Source organism: Rattus norvegicus, chromosome 11, assembly GCF_021556685.1.
Source record: "Rattus norvegicus strain SHRSP/BbbUtx chromosome 11, alternate assembly SHRSP_T2T, whole genome shotgun sequence".
Lineage (NCBI taxonomy): Eukaryota > Metazoa > Chordata > Mammalia > Rodentia > Muridae > Rattus > Rattus norvegicus.
Window position 1 is genome coordinate 29,659,684 of NC_141544.1, and position 23,500 is coordinate 29,683,183.

The 23,500-nt window shown below is 36.4% G+C and overlaps 1 long non-coding RNA gene across 16 annotated transcripts in view; it reads left to right on the plus strand.

Moving 5' to 3' along the window:
• The window catches only part of LOC103693508 (uncharacterized), a 493,880-nt gene that overhangs the window by 207,986 nt on the left and 262,394 nt on the right, over positions 1-23,500 (plus strand). For 13 of the 16 annotated variants that reach the window (XR_015632973.1, XR_015632972.1, XR_015632977.1 and 10 more), the window contains one exon: positions 9,884-9,931. The exons of the other annotated variants lie outside the window; for them this stretch is intronic. This is a non-coding gene — a long non-coding RNA (uncharacterized LOC103693508). The remainder of the gene's footprint in view (positions 1-9,883; positions 9,932-23,500) is intronic. 16 annotated transcript variants of the gene reach the window in all.

Genomic DNA, 23,500 nt, shown 5'->3' on the forward strand with positions numbered 1-23,500 from the left:
AACACGAAGCACTTCTGCTCATAGCCACGGAGATATAGTTACACAATCGAAGGTCTGTTTTGGTTCAAACACTGGACCGGTCATTGGGAATTAAAGCTTATTTAACACAGGGTTTTGACTTTTATACAATTCACGGTATGGTGTGAAGACAGCTTGTGTGCCCTTCTACCATTAGAGAAAGTCAACCGAATAGAATTTTCTTACTTGAAATCAATATGACCATTGATATTAGGGATTCCCAGGCTCTCCATGTTTACTCTCAGAAGCCCATAGATTTATCTAGATTCTGTGACAAATGCCTCACAGGTGTTGGTCTGTCACACAGAGATGACAATCACCAATGTGAGGATAAGCAGGGGAGTTGGGGAGACAAGGCTGAAATCGCTAATGAGGCCTTAAATAAGGAGTAAGTGAAAGTTATAGGAATCAGTTGTCTCTAATCATATTCATGAGCATCTTCATGAAGTAGAAATTCTCAAAGGATACCTTTCATTCGTCACAAGGCAAATATGAATTCTAAGCATAACTGGAATTGGTCCAAGGATTCAATGTGGATGCTATTTAGGTGGATATGTGTGTCTGTGTGAGGTAAGCGTTTGAATACTTAGTAGATGTTTGTTGTAGCTTGGAAGCATATTAATGTTTGTCGTAGACGGAGCATATTAATATGATAGTCCGACAACTCTGTAGTCAACATAAACTCACGCGAGGCTTTATGTTTAAAGCTATACTGCCAATCAATGATGCAGAGGGACGGTTAAATAAGATGAAATATCAGAAACTAAACAAGATAGAATGTCACAAGCATGTCACAATCGATGCCTAATCTCTGTAACATGCCATACCTCTAAGAGCAAGTCGTATAGGAAATTCTAGAGGTCATTCTTAGGAAATATAAGGGCATAGTTAAAGTCATTACACTTAATTCTGCTAAATTGATCACCCTGCTGTCTGAGTGGGAAAACTGCCGACTGCGCAAAATGCTGAATGAAAAGTTCAAGGCTACAGAATTGTGCTGCTTACGCAAGAGGCCATTTGTACCATGGCATAAAGCACTCTAATGCTTTTAATGCAGACCATATGTTTGCACATGCACACGCATGCGCGCGCGCACACACACACACACACACACACACACACACACACACACACACACACGTATATATTTGAAAGCATTCACTGAGTTTAAGAATAATACCTACCTAAAACTAAATATGATGTATGTAGGGAAAAAACGTAAATTCTGAACACTGTACAATTTCAGAATGGAAAGTCATCTTCTTTGTGCTTTAAAACCTAGTATTGTCCCATGCAAAAAGTGTCACCCAAGTTTGCAAACAAATCACTGATTGACACTTAACACGTGAAAGGTTTTCAAATGATGTGTTTGCTGTCGGCGCCGAACGGACATGCTCATACTTTAGGTATTTTTATATATGGGGTGAGTTTATCAGCCTTCTTATTGTCCAATTAGAGTTGTTTCTAGATGGAATTTCACACGCATATTTCCTCTCTTACTTCCGTCTGTACTAAAATAGGAAAATAATGGAAAATAGATGGGGATATGAAAATCCTGAGATGCATTCAGAAATATCAACGCCGTGACGCTATAATAATTGATCACAAAACTCAACTCTGAACTTCCAAGAAATACTGAGTCTGAACTCTTAAAACTTCAAAATAACAATTTCCCCTTCCCCGTGGAAGAAGAAAGAGACCCTTCTCCCATTTCATGTACGAAGGAGGCAGATGTGTACTCATTAAAAGCCATGTACAGGTGTCGTGGGTACTGCCTTCTAGTGATTAATTTTTTTTTTTATTATCCTAAGTTCAAAAAGCTATTCCCCTTAATTGGCACAACTCAATTTTCCTATTTGTGCTGAGATTCTGATCTGTTCCACACACCTATTCAGAGTGCCCATTTTTTTTCATGTAGACTCCATAATGTTAACACATGTTAAAGTGAGCATTTCTTTATTACTTCTTTTTACCAATGGAATACAATTATTTTCTTCCCTTATATTCCTTTATGTTCCTGCTGGGATTCGTTTTTCTCCACAGCTAAATGACTGACAGCATAGTCCTTAATTCTCAAAAGACTGCTTGAATTTGTTTTATTTATTTATTTATTTATTTATTTAGCCTATTTCTATGGATATTTTTTCCTTGAAGCACCATGTCATGTTACTAAAATCATTTCCTATACATTTTTGACACCATATATTCATATAAATCATAATATCATGTGATGATGCTAAGAATTCTTTATAAAACATTTAAGCTATAGTAATTACAGTTATGCAATATGAGAGTCATTTAAAGAATACTCTATTTTTGATAATTTAACATTTCTGTACAATGGTTCCTCTATTCTTATAAATATCCTTGTGTGTGTTGTAGCATGCACAGATGTAGCTGCCATGGTCTATGCACTTAAAGGAAGGCAACATTATAGTTTCAAATCAGCTAAACAGTTCCTCTTAGTTCCTCAACAGAGGCATTGTCCTTGGGCATTTATCTCTCAGTTGTAGAGTGTTTGTCTAATATATCCAGGCCCTGTGTTGGATCCCCAACTCTGAAAAGAATATAAATTCCTTCATCTAAAAACACTTTTCATATCCAAAACTGAGGTCAGGGTTGGAGTCTGAGACTCTTCAGTTTTAATAAACCCAAAGGAACAATAGTGCTGGTGGCCTGTGGGCAGAATTAGCAGGGGTAAGTCACTGGAATCCCTGTCATTGCTCCTGACTTCTTACAGAACGCATCTGTGCTTTGTTTTAAGTCAATTAGAACAGTTCTATGTCATAAAACAGTATCAGAAATAAGGGGGCAAGACATCTTGAGACTTACTCTTTCAATGTAACATGCTGTACCAATAACATAATTTTTATTGAAATCTGTCTACCTATCTTAAATTGATGAACTCAGGATTACAGTAATCCCTTAGTAGTTATTAAATTGTTTTTTTCAAGACAGGGTTTCTCTGTGTAACAATCCTGTCTCTCCTGGCTCTCAAATGGGTTTCACATTGTAGGCCTGACTTGCCTCAAATTCACAGACATTTACTTGCCTTTGCCTACTTAGAGTCAGGATTAAAGGTGTGTGTGCCATGCCCAGCAATAGTTATTTATTATATTATATATATTATATTACATATAAATAATAGTTTTTTATTCTACTTTTGCCAATTCATTCACTTTTTCACTCAATAGGCATCTATCATACATCTACCGTTCACAGTTCATTGTGTTAGCTGTGGCTGATGTAACTGCCCCTTTCTATTTACTTACATTTTCCAGTCCTCTCAAATAAGTTCATTCACTGAATTTGCTGTACACTCCTATATTTCTCCCTTCTTCAAAAGTGGCAGAATCACAAATTCAAAGGTTTCCATTTGTTTTCTTGGAACCAATGGTGTTTAATCAGATCTTGGGATTGACCAGCCAACCTAGATAAATGAATATATTCGAGATTGTGTTTAAAAAAAAAAACAAGAGGGAAAGTAATAGAGGAATAGCTCCAAAGTCAGCCTTTGGCCTCTATACTCACACATGCTATCATGACTTCATGAATTTATGTTCACACCCTCATGAACATACTGTACTCAGGAACACACACACACACACACACACACACACACACACACACACACACACACCCTACAAGCTTTGTGAAGAGAAACTGGAGACTCTCACTTCAGACACTCTTTGTGCCCTGAGTATTTTGGAGAAATGAATGTCCTGGGAAATCTTGAAACTTGATGCTGGGATTGGCCTCTGTCAAAAGACAATCTTAAGGCTAGCTTGTAGAATCTGAATGTAAATCAAGTGTCCTTGAAATGTCTGAGCTCTAGAGAGCTGAATGCCTAGTGAACTCAAGGTAATCTTTGGCCAGTTTTGTCTGAGGCCATCCCTCAGAGGACACAGTATAGTGGAGACTATGCCTGGCTCACTACTTAGCCAGTCCTCTATCCTTAGAGAAGAGATTTCTGTGAGAGTTGGCTCTTCTAGAGAATGGAAATAACTTCTCTCTGTTCTAAGCTTGTGGCCAAAGATAAATATAGCCAGCAAATTTGTGAATGCTGATTCTGGAAGTTTCATGCCTTATACAGAGAATGAATTTCTCTGTTTATTTTTCCACATACTACCCTATGTCTATTAGGAATACAGTTAGATTATGTTCTGTTTCTCCTTTGTATGAAATATGATTCACTGTGAGTCTTTAGAGTTATTTTTTTCGCCACTTCTTCTAGAACACCCTAAAATCATTCACAAAGATGCAGCTTTTCCTTTATCCCATTAAGAGTTTCTCTCCATGTAAGACTTTACTACCTGACACAGCCATTCTGACCTTAGCTGAATGAACACTTCCTGAGATGCCCATCACCCTTGAGACACTCCCCCTGCCATGGGCTGTCTAGTCTCCTCTTTCATTTACTTCATGGCACTTTTCATTACATGGAATCACCACCTTTGCTGATTTGCTTGTATATTGTGTGCCTTTTTAGTCGATACAACTTTATTACTTCATTATGTGATAGATACTGTCATGGGAATTAGCTATGAAACTGAGTCAATGAGTATGCCCTTAAGGAGATGGTCTCTAATAAATATTGATAACAGTAACAATCTATCTATCTATCTATATATTCTTAGGTGCCAGGAGGCAAAAATGCTGTGGAGACAAATGAATCAAGGTGAAAGATTAAACCCTGAAGGTTATTGTGCCATTTTGTATTTCATGTTAGGAATAGATTTCCCTTCTTAGGTGATAAGTATTAAAAGGTCAAGATGAAAAATAAAATATGTAGCTGGAGAAAATATGTCACTAGAATGGAGAACTGAGGGTGCAAAGCCTATGACATGAGGTATATTTGGTAAGTTCAAAGAGGAGAGAGAGATCATGGTGGCTTCAGGGCAGTAAGGCAGGTAGAGGGAGTAGATGAGAGCAGGAAGACTTTATTCTGAGTTCATGGAAACCTTTTGAGCACAGCATTCGCATGAATGGATCCAGGTTGCTCTGGCTGCTGGGTGGCGGTGGAGGGTTTATTAGATGTACAGCACGAACAAGGGGAGAATAGTGGGTGCTTGGATCCTCTAGTCTCATCTCACCAAGAGTTCCCTCCCTTCCTTTTCCCCTTGCTCCCGTTCTCCTTCCTTCAGTGTTTCCTGTTTGTCTTCCTCCTGTCTTCTTTTTTTACTTTTCTTCATCTTCCCTTCTTTTCCCCATGTGTTACAATTTTAAAAGATTTATTTATTGTTTATTATAAAGAGTTTTTTTAGAAAGTAATTCAACTCTGTTAAAAACGTTAAAGGTACCACAGACTCTGCCAAATGATGGAGAAAACTATTCAGAAAACATGCCTTAACTAAATAGTGCAGAAAAAGAATCAAGATTGTTTCTAGGTTTGGGTATTGAGGAAATGAAGGAATGGTCATTGCTCATAAATGCTGAAATATCTTCAAATAAAAGGATTTGGAGAATGACCATAACAAGGCTGATCTTGGGTATATGTTGTGTTTTTCCAAGTGGCAATGCTGAGTAGAATGTTGGATACACGATTTTCACTTTGAGAAAAGAAGACTATATTGTACTGCAAATCACAATTAGGAATAGCCTTTGAAAGGAATGGGCTCTCCTTGTTCTCTGTAATTGAAATGGGGGCCAATATCATGCCAGGTTTTCAAGGCCCTCATGCAGAACAAGTAAGTACTGTCCACATTGCCATTGGGGTTTCCTGAGATTAAAACAGATATCCTTTTGTTGGTGTTTCCTTTTAATTTAATTTTAATTTTACTTTGGGTTTTACTGGAGACTGAGTTTTGCATCGTAGCTCATGCTGGTCTTGATTTACTCTGTACCCTAGACTGAGACTGATCTCGGCAATTTTCCAACCTCAACTGCCAAGTGCTGGGATTATAGATTTGATATGAGCCACTATGCCTTGATACATTTATTATTCATAAAATAATGAGAGCATGTAAATAAAGTCTGCCGTAGACTGGATCCTCTTCTTGAACTTTCCCAGGTCTAGTTAATGGGCATGCTTTCTGAAACTAATCAGCCAAGCGTCACTGCTCATAATGTGGTCCCAGAACTCAGGGACTGTGTGTCAGAATTAAGTGGGTACATTTCAAAGTGGAGAATCCTGCACTAAAATGCCAGCCATAGTAAATCATAAGAACAGCCATGGTCCTGGGATCTTCATTTGCTTTCATTTTTTAGAATGATTTGCTGCCTTGTATCTGCCTAAATGATTTGGTGTTGTGTTGCAGTGTTTCAATATAAAGTAAAATACTTTTCCATACTTTAATAAATGTATTTCAGTTTAATGGTTGTTTGCATTGTTTATGTATTTGAATTGCCTTGCTCATATTCTGGGTTATTGGGATTAGAATATATTTAATTTCAGTCAAATAGATTTTAATGTCCTTTAAACAGAAAGCAAAATTTAATTGTTCTGCTTTTCCTCAAAAGTATAATTTTAGGATATACATAGTTGTAGTAGAAAGTACTCAAAACAGAAAAGAAAGATAAAAAGAAAAGAAAAGAAGGAATGGAGAAAACCTTAAGTTGTAAATAATGAATTACAATGCACTTAAAGTATCAAATATTAGTGATTTCCTATTTGGGGCACATGACACAGCTGTGTTCCATTTCTCAGCCATAATATGATTTAAATAGAGAAAGAAAAATGATTGTGGCCAAGCAGTACAGTGTGGTAGGCAGAACACTTCCTTGCCTGCGTTCCTTCTTACTTGATAATTTTTTCCGTATTTCACATGGCAGATTCCTGGCCTTCTCCTTGCGCAGGTTGCTATGATTAGTAGCTCTCTCTCTCTCTCTCTCTCTCTCTCTCTTTCTCTCTCTCTCTCTCTCTCTCTCTCTCTCTCTCTCTCTCTCTCTCTCTCTCTCTCTCTCTCTCTCTCCAGCCCATCATGAGCATTTAGAGTGAGGGTAAAATATTCTCTTGTAACCTTAGCTTGTTGATTCCAGGACACAATGCAAAGAAGCCTTTCAGTCATTAGGTTTCCTAAGGAAGTGGAACACCTGAACCTACTTTTCCGTTAAGAAAGCAGATAATTGAAGGAGCTGAAGGGGCGTGCAACCCCATAAGAACAACAATTCCAACCAACCAGAGCTCCCATGAACTAAACCACCATCCAAAGAGTACACATGACAGACCCATGGCTCCAGCTGCATATGTAGCAGAGGATGGCCTTGTTGGGCACCAATGGGAGGAGAAGCCCTTGGTCCTGCCAAGGTTCCCCCACTGTAGGGGAATGTCAGAGCAGGAAGGTGGGAAGGGGTGGGTGGATGGGCGTGGGAGCATCCTCCTAGAAGAAGGCGCAGGGGGCATGGGACAGGGGTTTATGGACAGGAAACCTGGAAAGAGGATAATATTTGAAATGTAAATTAAAAAACATTCAAAAAAAAGAAAGAAAGATAACTGAACTAGCATAAGCCTTTTTTTCTACTTTCAACACATTAGGAGTGTTTGTTGATATTTTGAATATTGACAATAAAGAGGTGGGTGTTGTGTGCATTTTCTAATACAGTTTACTACTGCAAAGTTTGACAAATTAAAATAAAAAGCAAAACTAACTACAAATAAAATTGTAAGCCAATGGCCACTGCGGTATTTTTTTTCTTTCTTTCTTAAAACAACCACATGCCTAACAAAATATCCAGTAGCAGTGATTTGGAGGAAGTTTTTGTTCTCTGTTCTTTGAGGATTATAGCCACGTGTCTTAGAAGAATGCTTTGATGCAGAAGAAGTACAATGGCTCTGCTGGAGTTAACAGACAAAGTTTAATCCAACCAAGAGACGTGTTGCTAATAAATCAGACAGATTCTGGGTCCATACCTCCTAAGATATGTTGCTATGTCTAACAGTTTGTCCAAATAGTTCAGAAGCAATGATCCCAGATTTCTAGCCAATCATCACTTACCTAATCAATGAATAATTATCTACAATGATCATTTGTGATTTGCCAGACTCCCGCATCCAGGTTCATAGGACAGCATTAAGGCACTGGAGTTCAATTTTCAAATCAGGACATTGAAATCAGAGCTAGCATGAAAAGTGGCTCATTGATTAGTATTCCACAGAGATTCACCATTCTAGCATGCAGATTAAAGATAAACTAATATACCGAAGACTCTACTTAAGGAGCTGTTTAGAGTAAATTATAGGCACTAAGAGTCAATTAAGCATTTTGGGTTATTTCCCCCTGTGTCCTTTTAGGGACACAAAACCAATGAAGCTTATATTATTTTATTCAATAAATGCAAATGTATGTGTACTCAATTGTTAGGAATACAGTGATTTATTATCAATGTTCAGTATTAGATTATGTCATTAAGGAGGCCAAGCGTTAGTTTTCCATGAGCTAATGAGATTAGCTTAGTTGTGTCCCTGGAATTCATGTAAAGGTAGAAAGAAGAAAAAAAATCACACACAAGACCTCTATCCTCCATACATGTACTGTGGCATCACACACATGACCTCTGTCCTCCATACATGTACTGTGGCATCACACATGACCTCTATCCTCCATACATGCACTGAGGCATGCACACACCTACACTCACATATAAAAGCTCATACATATTCACACAATAGCAATAAAGTAAAGCATTTTAAAGAAATTACGTATTCACTGAACAAACATAATACATGCTATATATGCATATGAATATACATATAATTAAATCTTTATATATTTTCAGTTAAAAAACATAGACCATATCAACTTGAAATGAAAATGTTGAATCATTGGGTTATAACTTTCCATTCGGCTGCTCTGTATTTTCATGGTCTGGAGAGTAGCCTTACTTAATGTTTGAGTTTCCACAAATTCTGCCAAGTCCAGATGAATTAGGTCAACAGAGGAAAACATGCTTTCAACTGCCTACGTTAACATTTGCTGTCTGAGAAACTGGGCTAGCTCATCGCCCATCTTGTTAGTCAGTATTTGCCATTTACAACAGAGTCTGAATGTGATCTGTAAAACCCCCAAATCTTCACGTCATTTAAAATTATTCTAATTTTGACATTCTTCAGAAAGAGGAAAGCACGACAGGTTGCCAAATTCAAAACTATTACGAAGAAAAGTGGAGTTAGAATGGTTTGGCTTGTCCTAAGTGCCTGACAATCTAAGGGTCTAGCTCAATTTTGCATTCCATTATGGATGTCATGGATAAATGATTTTGGATAGATAGAAAAGAAAATAAGAGTAGAAAGAAATTATTTATAAAAATCATGTAAAATTGTTTTAAATTTTATTTTACAACTAAAATTTTTCTTAAAAGTTGAAAATGAACTTGGAACGATGGATTTAAACTTGCAATTTAACATATTAGATTTTCATGTCTTAGTTCAAAGTTATGTTTTAAAAGTTGTTTTTCATTAGTAAATTAGTAATTCCTGTGATTGAAAAGGTATTCATATATTTAAAGACATTGAACAAAGTGATATACGGAATTTTATGCATTCATCTGTACACCAATAATTCATTTCTAAAATCATTTTACCATTTGATAAACAGTAATCATGGAAACAAAAGTACAATTTGGCTTCATAGAAACCTAAATATGTTGGGCTTGTTTGAAAAGTTTAATTTGTATTCTTATGAATTTTCAGACTTAAGCAGTAAATGGTCAATGTTTTAAATTTTAGTAGTAAAGAAACCAAGTATATTTATATTCAGGGTGCTAAATTTGGCAGATGTTAAAAAGTGGAATTTCTAACTCTAATAGGAATCTTATTTTAGTAAGAAAGCTTCAGTTTTAAGTCCTCTTTGCAAATAAATGTAAACACGTTAGATACTGGTTTGGGAGCATTCTTAAGGCTGATATTATTTATTTCTTTTCTGTTCAGGTACTGATTATTAATGTGACTTTATGAAAGGATAACTGCAAAATAACAGTAAGTCTTAAATACTTGCTAGTTCTGGGATTTAATGTTGCATTGTTATACATTGTATGTCTTCTTGGGCGGCTTTCCCCATTCTAATTTTATAGGTCTGTATAGGATGTAAAAACTGAGGCAGACCCTGGACTGTAAGGTACTTGTGACAAGCTGACACACTTTAACTCAACGTTTATTTATAATGGTTTTGAACGGCAACCTGCAGTGCAGTCTTCTTTATGAAGAACGTGAATGAATGTAATTGCCTTCCATTCTGCCGAAGGCTTTATTTTACTTTTGGAATAAATGGTTTCAAATTCAATGACATTAAAGCAATGCTAAGGTATTGCTTCCCTCTACTGTTTTGAAAATTATAATATTCATGCTGGAAATTGTTGTTGATTAGATCTACTAATTAAACATAATAAAGTATGATAATAGCAGTCCTTTCTATATTGTTATTCAGGGACTCTTCTTAGTTGCTATGATTACAACTTATCTTCACACGCCACTGTATTGGATATTTTTGGAATCATGACTCCTAATATGGTTATGATTTGTATTAAAATTTACTTCTGGCAAGGACAGATGATACACAGATAGATAGATAGATAGATAGATAGATAGATAGATAGATAGATAGATAAACAGGTAGATAGATGATAGATAGATAGATAGATAGATAGATAGATAGATAGATAGAATACATATGATAGATGTCAGACATAGATGGATAGATAGATAAGATATATACATAGATGAATGATAGAAGAAGGAAGGAGGAAGAAAGAGGCAAGCAGAGAGAAAGAAATTGAGAGAGAAAGAGAGAGAGAGAGAGAGAGAGAGAGAGAGAGAGAGAGAGAGACCCAGGTACAGTAGATGGTAAAATACTGCACCTTTTATTTGGAGCTGGGAAATAAAGTTAGGACGTCCATGTGTGAATAAGTACTTTACCAGAGAGCGATATTCCCAGTGCAAATCTAAAATAACTTAAATGTGTGTTTTGGCTGAATTGACCTTTCCTTTTTATAAAATGCTGTTTTATTTAAACAAATTTATGTCCACTCCTGGAATTAAAATATTCTTTTCATTCATGAAATATTTCGCCCAAATATACTTATTTACTCAAAAAAGAGAAAAGCAATGTCAAATCAAAAGCAGGCAATAAACTTAGATATATGAATATGTACACACATTTGTGTGTGTATTATAGAAAAGTGTGTATGAAATGTAATGGAATATCATTAAGTATTTTATAGATATGCAATTCTTTGTTATAGACAACATAATTTTAAAAAGAATCATAAAAGTTTATAAGCAAATTGTTTAAGAATTATACAAATATTTAAATACACACAATTATAATTATATATAAATATATAGCTAATCATTGATAAAACTCAAAATAAACATGGATAAAGAAAAAAGGCATAGCCAAGTGTGGTGGTAGATGCTTTTAATCCCAGTACTTGGGATGCAGAGGCAGACAGATCTCTGACTTCAAGGCCAGTATGGTCTATGAATGAAGTCCAGACCCTGTCTTTAAAAAATAGAAAAAAAAATTGAGTTGGAATTTTGATAAGGATTGCACTGTATCTGTAGATTGATTTTGGCAAGATGGCAATTTTTACTATATTAATCCTACCAATCCATGAGCATGGGAGATCTTTCTATCATCTGAGAACATCTTCAATTTCTTCAGAGACTTGAAGTTCTTGTCACACATAACTTTCACTTGCTTGATTAGAATCACATCAAGGTATATTTTATATTATTCATGACTATTGTGAAGGGTGTCATTTCCCCAATTTCTTTCTCAGGCTGTTTATTCTTTGAGTCAAGGAAGGCTAATGATTTGTTTCAGTAATTTCCTCAGATTCTGTACTTATGTCTCCCATTTCATTTCTGATTTTGTTAATTTGGACACACTCTCTGTGTACTCTGGTTAGTCTGGCTAAGGATTTATCTATCTTGTTGATTTTCTCAAAAAAATGGTTTTGTTGATTCTTTGTATAGTTCTTTTTGTTTCTACTTAGTTGATTTCAGCCCTGAGTTTGATTATTTCCTGCCTTCTACTCCTCCTGGGTGCATTTGCCTCATTTTGTTCCAGAGCTTTCAGGTGTGCTGTCAAGCTGCTACTGCATCCTCTCTCTCAAGTTTCTTTCTGGAGGCACTCAGAGCTATGAGTTTTGCTCTTAGCACTGCTTTCATTGTGTTCCATAAGTTTGGGTATGTTGTGCCTTCATTTTCATTTAAATTCTAAAAAGTCTTTAATTTCTTTATTCCTGTCTTGACCAAGTCATCACTGAGTAGAGCATTGGTCAACTTCCATATGTATGTGGGTTTTCTGTTGTTTTTGTTGTTATTGAAGATCCGTCTTAGTCTGTGGTGATCTGATAGGATGCATGAGATTATTTCAATCTTCTTGTATCTGCTGAGGCCTGTTTTGTGACAGATTATATGGTCAGTTTTGGAGAAGGTACATGAGATGATAAGAAGAAGGTATATTCTGTTGTTTTAGGATAAAATATTTTATAAATATCTGTTAAATTCATTTGGTTCATAACTTCTGTTAGATTTTCTATGTCTCTGTTTAGCTTCTGTTTCCATGATCTGCCCATTGATAAGAGTGAGGCATTGGAGTCTCCCTCTATTATTGTGTGAGGGGCAATGTGTGCTTTGAGCTTTAGTAAAGTTTCTTTTATGAATGTAGGTGCCCTTCCATTTGGAGCATAGATATTCAAGATTGAGAGTTCATCTTGGTGGATTTTCCTTTGATGAATATGCATACTTATCTTTTTTCATAACTTTTGGTTAAAAGTCAATTTTATTTGATATTATAATGGCTACTCTAGCTTGTTTCTTGGGACCATTTGCTTGGAAAATTCTTCCATTCTTTTCCTCTCAGGTAGTGTCTGTCTTTGTCTCTGAGGTGTGTTTCCTTTATGCAGCAAAATGCTGGGTCCTCTTTATGTATCTAGTCTGTTAGTCTAGGGTTTTATTTTTAATTGGGGAATTTAGTCCATTGATATTAAGAGATATTAAGGCATAGTGAATGTTGTTTCCTCTTATTTTTGTTGTTAGAGGTGGAATTATGTAAGTGTGTCTCTCATCTTTCAGATTTGTGCAAGAAGATTACTTTCTTGCTTTTTCTAGGGTGTAGTTTTCCTCCTTGTGTTAGAGTTTTCCATCAATTATACTTTGTAGGACTGGATTTGTGGAAAGATATATTGTACATTTGGTTTTGTCATGGAATGTCTTGGCTTCTCCATCTAGGTTAATTGAGAGTTTTGCTGGACATAGTAGCCCAGGCTGGCATTTGTGTTCTTTTAGCATTTGTATGACATCTGCCCAGGATCTTCTGGCTTTCATAGTCTCTGGTGTAATTCTCATAGGTCTGCTTGTCCTTTTCCCTTACTGCTTTTAATAGTCTTTCTTTGTTTTGTGTATTTGGTGTTTTGAATACTATGTGATGGGAGGAATTTCTTTTCTGGTCCAATCTATTTGGAGTTCTGTAGGCTTCTTGTATGATTATGGCCATCTCTTTCTTTAGGTTAGTGAAGTTTTCTTCTTTAATTTTGTTAAAGATATTTACTGGCCCTTTATGTTGGGCGTCTTCACTCTCTTCTGTACCTATTATCCTTAGGTTTGATCTTTACATTGTGTCCTGGATTTCCTGGATGTTTTGAGTTAGGAGCTTTTTGGGTTTTACATTATCTTTGATGGTTGTGTCAATGGTTTTTATGGTATCTTCTGCTCCTGAAATTTTCTCTTCTATGTCTTGTATTCTGTTGGCGATGCTTGCATCTATGACTCCTGATCTCTTTCCTAGGTTTTCTATCTCCAGAGTTGTCTCCAAATGTGCTTTCTTTATTGTTGATATTTACATTTTTAAATCCTGGATGGTTTTGTTCAATTCCTTCACCTGTTTGGTTGTGTTTTCCTGTAATTCTTTAAGGGATTTTTGTGTTTCTGCTTTAAGGGCTTATACATTTTTACCTGTGCTGTCCTGTATTTCTTTAAGGGAATTATTTATAGCCTTCTTAAAGTCCTCTATCACCATGAGATGTGATTTTTAAATCCAAACCTTCCTTTCTGATGTGTTTGGATATCCAGTATTTGCTTTGGTGGGAGAACTGGGCTCTTACAATGCCAAGTAGTCTTGGTTTCTGTTGCTTAGCGTCCTGTGCTTGCCCTCACCATCACGTTGTCTCTGGTGTCAGCTTGTCTTGCTGTCTCTGCGAGTGGCTTAACCCTCCTGTAAACCTATGTCAGCACTCCTGTAGACCTGCTTTCTTACAGCAGGATCTGCATAAAGAGAGCTGTGGAACTGGTTCAGCTCTGGGTGCAGGCAGAAACCGGAAGTGACCTTCCCAGACTGCTCCTGGGTTTGCGTGTCCTAAGGCATGCAGGCAATGTTGCTTAGAGGAGAAGAGTTGGTCTTACCTCTGCTCTCAGGTGTCATATCTAGTCTTTAGAGTCTTCAATTGTGCATTCATAAAACAATCCTCATGGATTCTGTAATGTTTCAGAACTTAAGTTCTATCACAGTAGTATTACTAAGCTAGATCATGTGTTTGTGAAGCTTTTTCAGAGTAAGGTTAAGAGAATTGTGTGTATTGTAGGAGCAGGGAGTACTGTTATCTTTGAACCTAAATCCAAGGCAAGAGATGAGGATCAAGCAGACTTAATTTCACTGATGCATGAAGACAAAGTTGACAAGAGTGAGCCAGTTTAAACCATTCATATTTATTAAGCACTTACTATGAACCAGATACCTTTGAAAACATTATGGTTGTAGCAGTGAATAGAAGACCAGAAAGCAAGTTTTTACATATAAGTGGGAAGTAAAGAAAAAGTGGAGAGAGGACAAATATTAAATAGAAAATAACAAACCAATATTCTGATAAGTTGAATACATAAAAAAATAAAGAAAATGGATAAGATGCTATGGAAAGGGTGTAGCATTATTTTGGTTGGGAAAACTTTGAAATTGATAGCAGCTGAGGAGAAACGTGAAAGTAGGAGGGGGGTATGTTGTGATAGTTATCCTAAAAGGAGCATTTTACGGAGGGAAAAGACAGGAGCAATACCATTTATTTGTACAGAATAAAGAGACTAACAGGAAAAGGTGAGCCCCTGTTGTGCCATGGAGAAAAACATTTTCCTTCTTTCTATAACATGTATTCATTTCTGTTTGGGTTTGTGTGTGTATGTGCGTGTACATGTGCATGTGCGCTTGCGCGTGCGTGCGTGTGTGTGTAAAACTGCATCATCAAACTGGTATAAAGGCGGGCTCGTGGAAGTCATAGGACCTCTTGTAGGTTTTGATTTTCTCGTCCATCTTGTGAGTTCAGTGGATCAAACTCCAGCCATGAGTCTTGGTGGCAAGTTTGTTTACCTGCTGAGTTGTTTTTTCTGGTCCAGAATTACTGAATGTTAGTTAAAATGGAGGCCATTCAGGCATTTGGTTGAAGTAAATGAATTTGTCTACATTTTAAAAATTTCACTATGTTAGATAAAAAGCGACTGAGGGAAGGGTGAGGAGTTATAGTAGTTCATCAGATAATGTTTATAGTAGGTGCTTATAAACAGAGAGAATTATAGTGAGTGATTTTAGTTTAACTTTTAAAATAATATTTTTATTCTTTGAAAGTTTCATACACTTACGTAATGCTTATTGGTCACATCTAAATGCCACCATCTTCAACTTCCTATCATATACCCACTTGTCTGCTCTCAAACCTCACATTCTTTTATTTTAATTGTTATTGGTATTAATAGTCCCATAAGTTTACTTACTGCTGTTCATGTAATGAGCACTCACGGGGGCATGAGCTATCAATCCACTGCCATATCCCTAAAGGATATCCCTACTCTTCCTCCTCTGGTACCCACCAACAAGACCCTTTTCTTATTCATGATGGAATTGTGGTCTGGAGCAGGTAATTCAAATGGCCATGAGATCATGTGTGGGAGAGCCATTCACAACAGCATTAAGTGAAATATGGATTCTTTAATACAGTGTTGGTATGTGGCAAGCTCAGAGTTAGTAATTAGCTTATTTTCCTGACCATAGAACACTGGAGGCTCAATTTTGTTCTTTGTGAAAGTCCAGTGCTGTAATATGAGTATTTTTCTTACTACATAGCTCTAAGTACCAGCCAAACACATCATCCATCCTTGATAGCTAAATAAATAAAAAATATATTTTTAGAAAAGTAGAAATCTTTGTTATGGATAAACCAAGACAACCTAGATTGGACTGCAGGCAAACCGTTTCAAGTTTGATTGAACACAGCATCTCACTCTTCACTGTGGGTCCATTGCTTTAGCGCCCATCTCACTTCCCAACAATCTGTTTCTTCTAGGAATCAGTCTAGAGCAGGGCATCTTACTGCATGGCCAAGGTGCCAGGCACTTCTGAGAACTGCCAGTTACCCATCACAAAACAGAAGCACAAGCATTGAGTGTAAGCTTCTAGAAATTTCTATAAACCTCCCTTGACTTTGTGATTTTGTACATATTGGCTCAAATAATACATTACGCACGTCTTAATATCTTTTTTTCCCCTTTGTTTCTTGTTAGATATATAAAGCACTCAGAAAGAGATAGGTGAGCCTCTCTTCATGGTCAGAGAAGCACTGGCCTTGCACTTTCCAGTCTACTAAAGGTTATTATAGGACAGCTTGGTCAACATTAACATGTGTTTCTCACTTCCTGGAGCCTCAAGAACTACAATGAGGTTGCATAATTACATCCTCAAAGGAACTCACAGTTTGATTAAGAAGCTTCCCTTCCCCTAAGAAAATTCATGTGAAATCATTCAGAATGCGAGCAGTCATATTTAAATGCTAGATGGGGTATCAGTAGAATTGCATTTGTATGTGCTAAAATTCTACGTCATTTTATATGATCGCCTGGATCTCCTCCTATTACTATTTAACTTGATAGGACATTTTCTCATGGTGCGCATTGAGTGTTTATGAGGAGGATAGCTAGTAAAACATGAATTTGTCCATCCCATGTAATTTTTCCATGAAAATTCTGAACATTTGCACTTAGAAATTATGTATGAGTAATCTCATAAAAAAGTGAAAGGTCCTAAATCCTCAATAATAAGTTGTTTTTGATAGGTATGCTAAGGGGGTCTATTTTTCAATAAACAGCCACCTATTTTCAAGATCTTACCAGAGAAAATTATTATCATAGCTAGGAGTAAGATAGGCAAACAAGACTTTTTAATCTTGAAAAATTTGCAGAGCTTAATTTGAACATGACATCAATTTTAAAAAGTTTTAGTTAATTTATCCTAAGTCATTGTTCCTTCTATTAGAACCAGAGGCTTTGGAAACCTCACCCACACAAACTCCCTGTTTCCCTGTGCCGGTGACAGCAGGAACACGCTTTGTACTATTAAATTGTTGTTACTGCCCTCTAGTGGCAACAGCTAATCCTTGTTCTTTTTCTACCGATGTCTGAGCCACAGAAATTCAGAACCTGAAGGGCAGGCCACAGCTAGGGTACTGCGAGGAGTTAAATAGGAACCAGAACCTCGTATCATGTATTTCAGGAGTTTGTTCAAAGAATAAGCTGGGTCTCTGTATGGGGAAAAGAGGAAGGAGGTTTCATCCATGTATCTGATTGATTCGCCATATGAAGCACCACATTCAAATATCATTTTTCAAAGAATACGGTTTTCTCTTTACATGTTTGAAGGCAGGTGGCTTTCCATTTCCTCAGAAAATGACTCTCGAAATTTAAGATAGCTTATATGATATGTGCTCAGAAGTTACAATGTATACCGTATGGTGGGGATCTATCCAGATTCAGGCTGTAGGAGCTAGAAATCCTACCTCCTGCCTCACTGGTGATGATGTTCTCAGGCTGTTCACAGTCAGCCAGAGTTTGAATAGCTAAAACCTTGGATGGTTGACCAGAGAAATTTCAGAAGTGAAGACCTATCGTAGAATAGTCTTTATTGTGGAATTAACTTATAATGTGACGAAGCACTCCATTCAATGATTTATTAAAAAAAATATCAATTTATTAGATTTCTACCTCACTTCATAGGTAACCTTGAGGGGATACTAAAAAAATTGAAGCTTTACTCTCATCATTTGTGTATGTACACACTTAGAATCATTAGTACACTTGTACAGTCAGAGAAGTATTCATGGTTCATATAACTAAATAACCTGAAATAAAACAAATTTATATGTTAAGAGAAAGTCATTACAAGTTTGCATTATATGGAGTGCATAGTCAGCAATAAATGTCAGCATTGCCAATGGGTATCACGGAGCAAATTTACAGGCTCATGGGAGCAAACGCTCTGGAAGGTTTCCTTCAGCGCAGAGACGATTTTGACATTTCCATAAAAGAAACTTAATATATGAATCCATGAGAGGTGTTACCTTGAGGTTTGACCGAAAGATAAAATAAATAAGAAGTCAGAGAATGATTCTGTAATAAAATTCAGTTGAGCGTGGGTACATGAAGAATGACATTAAAGGAAAGTTGGGATTATTTACTTTTCTCTCTTACCGTTACCTCGAACCAAGAGCAGATGGGAAGGGAAACGCGTCAAGTTCAACATCCAATTCACATCATGCCATAGCACATATAAACCGTATGAACACAAAAGAGCAAAGACTCTGGGTAAATATAAGGTTTTGTGCCTTCTGTGGGGAAATGGGCCATAAAAAATATCTATTGTTTTGCAAAGAAATCATATTGCACGTGTGTTTGAATTCTGTAATCATTGTGCTGTTGATAATTTTATGTAGTTTGAAAGCTGTGTGGCATCCATAGTTCGAGATGCATTATTAAAGTCAGAAATGTATTCATATGTGTAAAGTTTTAAGTAAAAATAGAAAGTTTTTACCAATGTAATTAGAAGAAAGGGCATATATTGATCTGAAAGCATTTTTTTTCATACAGTTTGTCCCTAAGTTTGTATGAGTTGATGCTTCTCAAATTTTGAAACTAAGGTTTAATGCTTTCTCTGGAGTGTACTAAATTTCAACTTATCATGTATTGCTACTGAACCTTAAAGTGACATGTGACATATTAGAAAGACATATTATGAGTTAGTATCAGAGTTGCTGTAACTAACCAAAGTTGGTACTACTAATTATGTGGGCTGTCAATATAAAGGTTTTAATTCTCTTTCTGAAAATTCTTCCTTCCTCTGGTGTTTTATAAGTCGGTAGTTTTGGTCGGCAGCCTTGGGGGTTGGGAGAACAGCAGGAAGATGAGAAGTCAGTGCCGTGTATCAACCTTAGGCAGCACAATGCAGTCTTGAATACGATTATTAGACTTTATTTATTGGATGATGGAATTCAGATTCATGCTGTCATAAAAGGATCAAGGAATTACTGGATTCTGTACCCAAAAGTGCATTTCCAGTGTCTTGTTCCTACAAGCCCGATTCTCGGGGCACATACACAAAAGGGAATTGAAAACCATATACTTGTACGTTTACAGTCATAGAAGCATTATTTACAATAATTCCCAAGAAAGGGGAAAAAACCCAAATGATCACTGAGGATAAAGCTGGCATATACAATACGTACTTGAGATATTATTCTGCCTTAAATAAGAGTGAATGTCCTATTCACATGTTTTCATATGAAGGATCCTTGTGGCATAATTATATTAAAAAAATCAAGCCAGAAATATTGTAAGATTCCCACCATCTGAGGTCCATAGAATAGTCAAATGGATAAGGAAAAATACCAAGGGTAGTGGTTACTGAGCTAGAAACAGCAAATGAGACTCGTGGGTTAACGGAGCATTTCAGTGTGGATGATGTAGAAACTCTAGACCTGGATACGGCAATGTAAACGGAACCATTCCACTGAAATACGCATTTAAAGTGACTGAGATGATTGACTCTATAATGTTTCATAAGTGTCTATTTACGAGGTCTCAGTGTTCCTCCTTATGGAGATTTCTTGTGGGGATTACGACAGAGCCTGAGACACCTGTTACTACCCTCAACGTAAAGCTAGAGGCGACAATTGTTTAGCTGATGGTGTTACTGTTTGCACATAGAAGATAAAGATTGAAAGCTGTTACAAATTGCGAGAAATTCAAGAAAACATTCCACTTTCCACTGAAGTCAAAATAAGCTTGAGAACTAAGCACAAAGACGTAGAAATACTTTAAAACACTCTATAAATGTAAGATGAGTCACTCATTCACTTCGCCTCCTTCCTGCTGTCATAGAAATAGAATTAATATCACCAGTTCTGAAGGAAACTGACATTTCAAAGCAGGGCATCGGCATCAATGAAATTCTCGAACAATAAATTGACAAAAACAATATGCCAGTGAATTAAACAAAGACAAAAACAAAAGCAAATCTACGAGCAAAACCAAAATCACCAACTCCCCTACGTAATACCCTCATCTAAACAATTCCACGTGCAGTGCCACTCGCTCCTTACTAAGCACTGAAAAAAATATAATTGTGAAGTTTCATAACTAAATTAGAAATTGCAAACTGCCAATTGAAGTAGAGAATATGCCCAGAAACACAGGAGTGTTGATAAGTGACACAAAGCAAACCAAAGTGTTCCTTTGTGATTGGCTACACAATGTAGTTAGTACCAAGCAAGTGTTGAAAATTTTGCATATTCTTCATAATGGCCTTTTTAGCACATGAAGAAACAATGGGATGGTGCTTAGTCCACAGTTTACAAGTTTTTTGGATAGAAATTTTTGGACATAAATATTTGCATCAATTAGAAGTCATAAATAATAAAGTAGAAATATTCTTAGATTAATGCATATCCGACAACATGGGATTATGCTAGTTTAGGAGTGATCATAAATGAAGCTTGGAGCAAAAGATGAATTTTAGCTTCTCACAATAACGTCATTGAAGGTTAGAATGGCGGTACATGCCTATGATACCAGCATTTGTTGTTCGAAGCAGGAGGACCAGAAATCAGAAGACCTCCTCAGCTTCCTTGATGGTCTGGGGTCATTAGGAGCAACTGAGTCCCTGACTCAAACAGGAACAACAGAACATTTAAAGCAAACACAAGACTCTTTGGTGTCTTCGCTGGTCCGATGGTTTGTTTGTTTTTTCAGGTATGCTAGGAGTAGAGCCCAGGATATTGCATGTCATAGGCAAATACTTCACCAATGAGTGTAGACAAATACAATGAACATGTGGTTTAAAACTTTCTCTGCATAAGCGTTATTTTCACTGGACAAATGTGTTCAAGCAGTGGTCTCATTACCAGTCTGCCTTGTTGCTCCAGGTTGAATGACGTGAGGCGACTTTTGTCTCTGTTTACTCATCTTTTTTACATTATGAAAATGCTGGGAGATATTATCACTTTATAGCTCCTAAAAATTTTCGGAGTTTAGTTAGTATTTGGGGCTGAGTGTCCGACCATCTGCATTACTACTTCCCCAAACAAACTGGTTTGTTTTTCTACATGAGTGTGTCATATAACTCGTTATAACATGCTAGTAAGCCCTGAGATAAAACCATAACTGGTATTTAAAAGTTTGCTAAATTTTTCATCTTCCTGCCTCATGAGGTTGCAACATTTTATCTTATTAGCATGTAGGAAACATGAAATTATTTTATTCATTGCTGAATGCCACCTAAGAACATTTTCCTCCAAACAAATTGGCAATTTTGCTTTAAAACATGTATTGAACCAAACAATTAAAGCCATTTTTAGATCATTTTATCCTTTAGATTGTTAATATAAAGTACATTCAAGTCTAAAGTAAATCTTGTCTCAGGTAAAAGTTCTGAGAAGTAGCATAAAATGGTTGACTGAAAAGAATAAAAGATAAACTGAAAATTAAAACATCACTCTCAAAATTTAGGATGTACGTAAAGCAGCCAGTTTAAACACCAATAATTTTGTGCTGGAATCAAAAAGAAAGAATAAAAGAGTAGATAGAGAAATGGACTATAGGTAGAATTCTATAAGTAAATCATGCAATTAAAATTTAGATTTTCAAGTATCTGACAAGTACTGCCAGATATTTCCAATAATTTAATATTATTTGATCATCACTCTTAACTTCTAAGTGGAAAATTAGACTTTCTCAGCTGTTCCTGAAAACAGAATTCACCGTACAGTTAAAGCTGGTATTACTTAATCTAATATAATACCACTAAAGCTGATATTACTTAATCTAATATAATACCATGTTATTTTACTTTCAGAGGCTTTGGTATCAGCCAAACTATGTTTCAAGAATTTAGAATCCACAAAATACATTTCCTTTAAAGGAAATCACATGCCTCAGTACTACTGTAATAAACACTTCTAGAATGTATGCTATGGATGAATTTCAATAAGTAGTATCCCCTTCGTTTTAGATTATTTGAGGAAATAATGTCATTTCAAGTAGGAAAATCTGGATAATTTGGTGTGGAGAAGATGTCGGCATTTCTGACATCCTACTTAATGTGGGTGTGGGTGGATACACTTCTAGCTGTAGAAATTACCAGCTATGGGCGCTATGCTGTAGACCATTCTAAAATGTAGACAGCACATTGTCTTATTACACTCTAAGGAGTGGGATTGTTGTGGCATCTTGTTTACTGCCCTGGGGTATTAAGCATCCATTCATCCAGGGCATCCAAGCTGTATGCACTATTTTTAGATGGCACATAGTAAGCATCGGGTTGTCAGACTGAATTTCACTCTATCCCACTGTTCATGCTTAAGTAAATTTATTTTACTTAATACGCAACCTAAAGTACAAGTGAAGTCGCGTCAATAACTCAATACACTTAAGAGAAGATGTAAAATTCTTCCTTTAAATAAGAAAGAGAAAGGTCTCAGCTTGGGGGAAAAACAGAAAACTAATCTGTGTTGGGATTGCTGACATCTCTGAGGAGAAAAAATGGCTTAAATGCTTGATGTCTAGAGTCTGTCACATGCTGCTAGGCAATCCCACTGATAAGGGAGGGCTATGGTTCTCTGACTTGCCTGACCACTATTTATTTCCAATATAATAAGGAATACTAGAAGACCAGACTTAAGATCTCAGATAGAATCCAGAAAAGCAATTATCAAACACTGATACCTAATAAATGCCAGCAGCTTTCTTGTCTGTTGCCTTATTGCAGACTTCACTGCCTGATAGCACTGGGCTGCCTTTTAATGCAAATGGGTATCAACTGACTCATTATCTTATTCATCTGAGGTCATTCAGGCAAGCATTTTATGAGTCATAGCCAGTTAAACTGAAAAGGGGCTTGTAGTTGGGGGTTGGTACTTTCCCCAGAGACTTGCAGTCTCCACATTACATGGGAACATTGCTAATGTTTTAAATGGCGACCTAGCACAATTTCTAGAAATCAGCTAGAATTGACGGCCCAAGTCAAATCCAATAATTAATAAAATATATTTTATACCAGCAAACAGCTATATACTGTGTTTTAATATTGATAAGACCCCCACACTCTCTTAAATTTTGCCACACCATCCTGCTAAATTAATTTTGAAACAAGTTCTCAGTTATTCCAAGCTGGCTTTCAACTTTCAATGTATCCAAAGAGGAGTGGAAACCCCCGTCTTTCTGTCACCTCACACAGTT